Raw genomic sequence first — 8,502 nt, forward strand, 5'->3', positions numbered from 1 at the left:
ATTTAAAATATCAGGATCTTATAGCAGCAATGCCCACGTGGAAGAAAAAAAAAAAGGACTGGTGGCTAAATAAAGCTGGGACAGCCATCAAACAATGACACAAGTCTTATCCTAAGTGAAGAAGAGAGGGAAGGTTTAATGAAAGTATCTCAGGCAGCTGTGCAAAGTAAGAGTCAGCAAGGTCTTCAGGGAATCCTCAAGGTAAGTTTGGCCTTCAGAGGAATCCAGTGTCTACCAAGAACGGGTCTGCCTTAATATCTCTCGGTCATTGGTGGGGAGCAACCATGGAAAGTAGTCGTCTTGCAAACTAGAGCACAGCAGGTAGGGCCCTTGGTCAATTGATTGTCTCTGCAGGTGGAGGCCTATGAAGTACAGTCTCATGAATGCCAGGCTACAATGTTCATCTAATGCTTGTGAAGAAAGAGAGGTAAGGGCAAAGGATTGGGTGATAAAAGCCTCAAATGACAGTGCTTCTCCAAGAAACTCCCCTTGGCCTGATGGAGAAACTGAGCAAGATTACCTGATAGAGCAAATTACCTTCTTTAGGCACAAATGACTCAGATCTTTAACTCCTACTGTCATCCGTCTTTGGGTGTAGCCCAGGAAGAAAGTGGCCTTGGCATGAACACCACCGCAGATTCCAGGGGGGCAGCAGCTGGGAGCTGTCAGCCAACCACATTCTTTGAAGAGAGTTTTCTGTTGAAGGAAAATCTGGGTGGTGCACCTTCATGGCTGCCACAGAATTTTATGAGCAAAACTGTTTGAAAATAATGTATATCATAAATTCCTCATTTTACAGATTGTGAAATTTTATAACTAAATAAAATAAAATTTCAAGGTCACACAACTGTTTTACAGCCAAGACAGGAAACAAAATATCTTTATCTTCTATCCAGAATTACTTCTACCATACTTTCAAGAATTTCCAGCATTTAGTTCCACAATATAGCCAATAATTTACTCTCACCACTAAAGCTTTCAAATAATTACAGGATGAAGAGAAATCACAGTTTGGCTTGCATCCTACCTTAATCTTTCTTTTCTTTAGAGATTTTGAAACTGTTAATGAAATTCTCAATCAGCAAGCGAGAATCTTAAGGTCAATAGATAAAGATTATGCTTGAAAAAACACAGAAAAACTTCTGTTGATTTGCAAATGAAGAAATAAAGCCATAGCTGGAATTAAATTATCTGACCAGGTGTGAATAGTGAGTGATGATACATGTTAGTCCAATTTGTCTGATTGAAAAAGCATAAAGGAAACTGCTCACTTCTTTGGGTGTGCTTATTTTCATATATTTGAAGATCCTCCTGTTGATAAGATTTCTTGTTATCTGTTAAGGAAAAGAGAGTCATAAAAATCATTTATATATAGTCCATTAACCAGTACCTACTCTTCAAGTCCTGCTTCTGGAATTTGAAATCACAATTTGTGAAAATACTTAATAGTATTTTTTTTCCTCTTTTTAAATTCAAGACAAATAAATACAAAGAATGTTGACCTTTATAGAAAGCAAATTCAAAAAATAAAATTTAATTAAAAAGGTGAATTGTGGTGCTGTTATTTCTCTGGTACTGAGCCTCTCAATATACCTAGATGTAAAACAAGGGTGTTTCTCCATATTTTTATCTTTCCCCTTAATTGTTTCAGTTGTTAAACCATATAAATGCTATTTGTTTATTAAGATGGCTTTCCTTTTGTGTATTCTACACTAATGTGTGTAATTTATTGCCAAAAGATAAAACATCTTAGCTCCTCTCTGAGGTCTTTTCTGACTGCGTGCTCAGTGGTGTCTTCTGCTTATTGTCAGGAGAAAATACAATAAAACCAGTCAGCAACATAACTAAAACTGAGATTAGCTATATCAAAAGAGCCAATTTTATAAGAGGATATGTATAATATTTTTTCTAGTTCGGAGTTTTGGCTTAACAAACTATATCATCAGATGGATATGTATTAATAAAATACTAGGAACCGTGCTATACTTTAGGGTCTTACAGAAAAAATTTAAGACTCTCTTTTGGCTCACTAAAGACTTAATCACCAGGATCTCGGATCTAAAATGACTTTAGAGATCATTCATTCAGTTCCTTTTCTTTCCTGTGCATCTCTCTAGATAATAGTCAATAAATTAACAACTGTTTGGTCAAGAACTATCCTAATTGTCATGAGAGTGTCTTCATTGTATAGGCTATGGGCATCTCATCCACTAGCTTAATTTATTATCTGTGAAGCTGCTCAAAATTTTCAACCCCTTTTCCACATGATAGCATTTATATTAAAGACAGCTCTTATGTCTCTTGTCTTCATGTCTTAGCTACATAATTGTAGCTAAATGTATATTAATATAACTTTTTTTAAGAATAAATATTTTACTACTGTGGCTTTAAATGTGTCTTGGATATCATTAAAACCTTGCCTAAAAAAGGTGCATTTGGGAGACTGGGTAGAAGTTTTTATTTCCTTGGCAGTGTCAAAAAATAGTATATTTTATGAGAATCAAAGGAGTGGGGAGAGTTTAGCTCCTTCATATGCTTTAGACTCTGGAATGAAATCTCTGGGGAAATTGCAGGAGAAATGACAGAAAGGATGAGCTTTAAAAATAACAAAATCTGCTAATTAGATTTAATTGGGGCACTTCCTTACTATCATCACCATCTCCTCTCATTTAGTGTTATTATACATACCAGGTGAAATAATGAGAACATTTTGTAGTGAACAAACTGGAAATCTGTAAAAGAAAGTGAGACATTCTTTAAAATGTAGAAAAAGTCATTATTGTAGCTATCTTAAAAATTAGTTGATATTTTTGCATGTATGCACCCTAGTGTCCATTATGTAAAAATTAGAATGCTTATGTAAAACCTAGATAATGGTGAGTAAGATTTTATACTTCTAAACTGAAGATAAAACTAAAACTAGGATTTACCTTTTTTAATCTAAATGTTTCAGTTATTTTACATAATGTGATAGAGGAATATCTAAGTCTTACAGAAATTGCTTACATGAGCATATATAAAATCTTCTAAAACCCAGGATTTACTTTCAGCCATGTTCTAATATTATCCCTTTACAAACTGACTAGTCAAAATTATTTTCTAGGCCTGGTGGGCATGGCTCAATGATTGAGCATCAACCTAGGATCCAAGAGAGCGAAATTCGATTCCCTGTCAGGGCACATGCCCAGGCTGTGGGCTCCTTCCCCAGTGGGGGGGTGTAGGAGGCAGCCAATCAAATGCCTCTCTCATCATTGATGTTTCTATCTCTCCCTCTCCCTTCCTCTCTCTGAAATCAATAAAGACACATTTTTAAAAAAAATTACCTTCTAGGAAGGTGGATATATTTGGTTCTGGTTACATAGAAACTTATGGTAAAATTAGAAGCATTAGTTGCAAATGTTTTTATGCACAGAGACAATATAGTATTTTGTCAAAATGTATACTATAAAAATTTTGATTGTATATTACACTTTGGTAATGCTACTTTGAAACAGTTTTTGTGATATTACTATTTAGTACTTTGGCCTTGTTAATGTAGAGGTATTATGATTTTATGTAAATTTTATAAATCTCACCAGAACAGCAAAGAAGAAAAGAAAGAGATGCTCAGATAAAGCAACATTATTTTCTATGTTGATATTTTATCTTCCTATTCCTTTAAAAATAGCAAAATTTGTACAAACTAGGTAAAGTAAAAAGCTTACTAAGATGGAGATTAAAATTTTCTAATACATTCACTCCTATAGCTGTTATGACATCTTATTTTAATTTTGCTAAATTCCTCCTTCATTCTCCTGGAGATAGCACCCAGACTTAAGAGGATCTCACTGGCTGTGGGTTTGGTGCTTAACGGTCTAGATTTTTATTTCTTAACTAAAACTGGTTATATATTTTTACATAATTCTTTTTTAACACTGTCTATATTATTTGTCATGAACAAGACTTAGAAGTTATAATAAATCAGCCCGGCAGGGTGTGGCTCAGCAGTTGAGAGTCAACCTAGGATCCAGGTGATCAGGGTTCAATTCCCGGTCAGGGCACATGCCCAGATTGAGGGCTGCAGCAGATCAATGAATCAATGACTCTCTCATCATTGATGTTTCTCTCCCTCTCCCTCTCCCTCTCCCTCTCCCTCTCCCTCTCCCTCTCCCTCTCCCTCTCCCTCTCCCTCTCCCTCTCCCTCTCCCTCTCCCTCTCCCTCTCCCTCTCCCTCTCCCTCTCCCTCTCCCTCTCCCTCTCCCTCTCCCTCTCCCTCTCCCTCCTTTCCTCTCTCTGAAATCAACAATGATATAAAAGAAGTTATAATAAATCAGCCTCAATTTGGGGAAACATGTATGTGCATTTTTATTACAGTCAGTTATATATAAAATTTTAATGATAGTTTAAATAAAGATCATATATATATATTTTAATTTATCTTTATTGTTGAAAGTATTACAGATGCCCCTTTTTCCCCCCATTGACCTCCACCCCACATCCGCCCCCTCGCCCCCAGGCCTTCCCCACACTATTGTCTGTGTCCATGGTTATGCATATATGCATATAAGTTCTTTGATTAACCTCTCCCCATCCACTCCCCCAACCCACCTCCCCTCAGTCTGTTCCATGTTTCTATGTCTCTGGATCTATTTGGTTCATCAGTTTATTTTGTTCATTAGATTCCACAAATGAGTGAGATCATGTGATCTTCCATGTGTTTGTAAAGACCAAAAACATTATTTATTGTATATAATCAAAGGAAGGCTATATAGTTTGTGTGTTTAAATAAAGTCTAGATTGTGAATATTGAATGAGTTTTAGAATTAATTTTGTGGGTGAAACAAAGTTTTGTCATTTTCTAGATACACTTAGCCTAGCAGTTATTTCAAGTTCACTGTCTATTGTCATTGCCTATAGAAATTTCTTCTTTCTCCATTCATTAGGTGGAGTAACTATACATGATGTGGCAAAAGTAGGTTTACTGTTGTGAGTACCAAAACAGTGAGTTTATTCTTGTATTATTATTTATTAACTATTGTATTACTTTTGTCCCACACTTATATATGCAAAAAGATAGGCTTTTGCTTTGGCTATAACATTTTGGCAGAATTTGGGGCTCCTGGAGTAACACAGGTTAATCTAAACCCCCATTTTTTCTACTTTATGCTACGTAGAGTGAGGGTCTTCAACACATCTATCTGCCTTACCCAATCATCACATGGGAATTGCTATGTGGAAAAAAAAGTGTTTTTATTTCTGATTCTAACATCGCTTTCTTGGTTTCATCATGCAATTATTGGTAAGGCAATTTCAGTGCCTTGCCACTAGAAAGAAAGAAACAAGCAATTCATTAGGTATGCTGAAGTCCAATTCATTAGTTATGCAGAAGTCAAATCCTTTCCGTTTTAAAAGGAAATGCTGTTCCATATGAAAAACATTCCAAAGATGAAAAATGGTTTCTTGTTACGGAGAAGGCAATATTTTAAGTCCACACAACTGAGGCATTTTATACCAAATTCTTCATGTTTCCTTAGAAAAATCTCATTCATAAATATAGCCATGTGCTATTATATTACACTAAGTCTCAGTTTCAAAGTTTTCTTGAGTTAATATTGTTCCAGTAATGAATCACTGTAACATGTACCTTGTTCACAACTGTTATTCGGGACAGTGTTTTGTGGTATTACTGTGATTGCCTGACAGATCATGTGGTAACTTTAGAGAGCCTTTTTCTTCACATCACTATCCCAGGAGAGACTCGGAAATAAAGACCACAAACTAGAGCCCTAGACAACTGAACTCTATGACTGGAAAGCTTATTGCTTTTGGAATTTCTACTGAGTTTTGAATAATGAAATTATGTATGGCCAATTTCTAAAACACAGTTAAAACCAAATACATTGGACATGATTTCCTGTCATGTAAAAAATATATATGTTTCTTAAAATTAATTGTTGAAAATTTATTGTTCCTTTTTATTATCTTCAGAATTCATATACTAATGCTGCTGCTATTACTGTTACTATGTTACTAGTAACAGCTAATATTTATTGTATGTTTTTGTATCCTAAATCTGGTATGTGTGATATCACTAATTTTTTAGAACGGTTCTATCAAAGTAGTACAACTATTGTCATCCCCATCTTCCAGATAAGGAAACAAGAATAAATAATTTATTTCATGTGGCACACATCAACTAAATGGTAGAGCTGATTTGGACAAAACCAGTCATGCTCTTAACAAGTAGCCAAAAAGATGCAGAAGCACCTAAGCATCCTGGTGAATTTCAGGGGTAGAGGTACAAGACCATCACATGGTGGTTGTTATCAAACATGTTATCATTTTCATAGTGGCCACTGGTCTCTAGGTAGAATGTATCTGAATCATATAGCTATTCCTCAGGTGAAATGTTTATAACTTCCTCACTATGACTCTTCAATGGTGCTAACTTTTGTGAGCATATAAAGTATTTAATATAAAAATTAACTCCAGTGCTAAATTTTTATGGACTTTACAATCAACATATATGCCTGAATATATTTCAATTTGGCATACAGAAATAAAAGCTAGTAAATAATTGTGTGTTTATGGCAGAATAAATGTTTAAATATACTACTACTTCTCATGTAAACAATGAGAGTCAAATGTGATAAATCAATAATGACTGACATTTTCTTCCTGAGGCCTATCAGTTTCGGTGACTCATGCTTCTGTAGCTAGAGCCAACCATGCCACCTGGTGTGCAGAGTGGGTGCTACCATGAGCATTGAGACAAGAAACTAATGAATCCGGAGACCCACAATCCCAGAATTCAATAAATTTTACTCATTATATTTACCATGTGTTTCTGTATGTAAGATTGTAAATATTTTGTTTGTAATTTTTATATTTATGTACATAAGAAATGTTATATATTTTCATTCTTGTAATGGTCATACCACATAGAGGTATGATGATTATATTGGTTTCAAAAAATGAACTGGGAATTATTTTCTGCTTTTCTATTCTCTAGAATAGTTTGCATTTGGAGAAATTTATTCCTTTAATATTTGAGAAATTTATCAGCAAAACATCTGGGCCTGAAGTTTTCTTCATGGGAAAGTTTTAAATTACTATTTCAATTTCTTTTAAATTATTTTCTAGATTACAATTTTAATATTTTATCCTCAAGCCTAACTAAGATTAAGAACATTAGTATAGAGTGAGTGTTGACAAGTGAAACTCAGGTAAATATAAGAATTCAGGAAATGTGGAAAGGGTTTCACATCATATAGAATTTCATGTTACTGAAGTTAGAAAATATGGAAGAGTGATACGAGGATGCTATGTTCCATTTATAATGAACATGAATTATATTTATAATTTCAAAACAGTACATTTTTGTTTAGGAACAGATGTTATGCAGTGTCAATGGGTTTTAGAAATTTGAGGAAACTGTTTGAAAGCAGTCAGTTTATTAACTGACTAGATTGCAAAAAATAATCATTGCAGATAGCTCAGTTCATCCTTATAATAAGCCTGTTGACCTTGTCTTTCCTGTTGCCAGTATCTCTACCTTCTACAAAATTGGTGTGTTTTTTCTTTATTCCACCTCATGGAGATGATTTGAAGGGCCACAGGAAGTTGTTTGTTTCTTTGAAGTGTTTTCCAACCGTATAGATCTCATGAATCAAATCCTCCATGAGGATGATTCCCTACTGACCAAGAGATTGAGCAACCAATGTGTTATGTTAGGGTATTTTGGTTTTTATTGATTTGACTATAACCACTCGTATAGATCAATTCATTTACGAACTCCAAGTTTGGGTACCCTTATGCTACATACGGTTCCTCAATTCTCAGCAGGTTAATTGAAGCCTTGTTGAGCTTAACAAAGGTGCCACTGAAGACCTGGTAAAGGCGAAGAGCTGCAGCACCTTTCGGACCTTTGGGCTCACACCACTGATACCTCTGATCCTGATGACAAACGCCAATTTGGGTTCCGCAGGCACACAGAAGTTGCCAGCTTTTCTTGCCATTCCAGCCATTTGATCTTGGTTCTGTACATCTGCCTATATTTCTTGTGATAGTGCTTAGCTTTTTCATAGATAAGTTTCCTCCTTGCCTTTGAAAGTATCTTTTGGGCAAACTTATTTCTCAGGCACTTGATCTTCAGCTCTGTGAAATTCCTTTGCTTTTTCTTAAGAGTTTCTGTTACAGAAGAAACCTTCTCTTCTGCAGCCTCCATAGTTCCAGCTGGAAAAGAGGTTGTCTATTTTTATATCTCAAAGTGATTATCTAAATTCACCTGTGTTAAAACCATCAGTTGTCTAGAGGGTTTCCTCCCTCTCCTCTGCTCATATACATAATAAACAACCTATATGCATTAGAAAGTTGAATGAATTTCTTTGCATTTGGTTTTAATTATGTCCTCTGATTGGCTCATCTATGTCTAACAATCAAGGATTTCCCTTTTGAAATAATTTTAAGAATTTGTTTGATAAAAAAGATATCTACCATAAGTTTGTTTGATTTTATTTAGAA

General features: G+C 35.0%; 1 pseudogene; it reads right to left on the bottom strand.

The window, feature by feature from the left end:
• Positions 1-7,475: 7,475 nt before the first annotated feature.
• Positions 7,476-8,206, bottom strand: LOC107542286 (large ribosomal subunit protein uL30 pseudogene; annotated as a pseudogene).
• Positions 8,207-8,502: the final 296 nt, after the last annotated feature.

This window comes from Miniopterus natalensis, chromosome 10 (assembly GCF_054644295.1).
Source record: "Miniopterus natalensis isolate mMinNat1 chromosome 10, mMinNat1.hap1, whole genome shotgun sequence".
Taxonomy (NCBI): Eukaryota; Metazoa; Chordata; class Mammalia; order Chiroptera; family Miniopteridae; genus Miniopterus; species Miniopterus natalensis.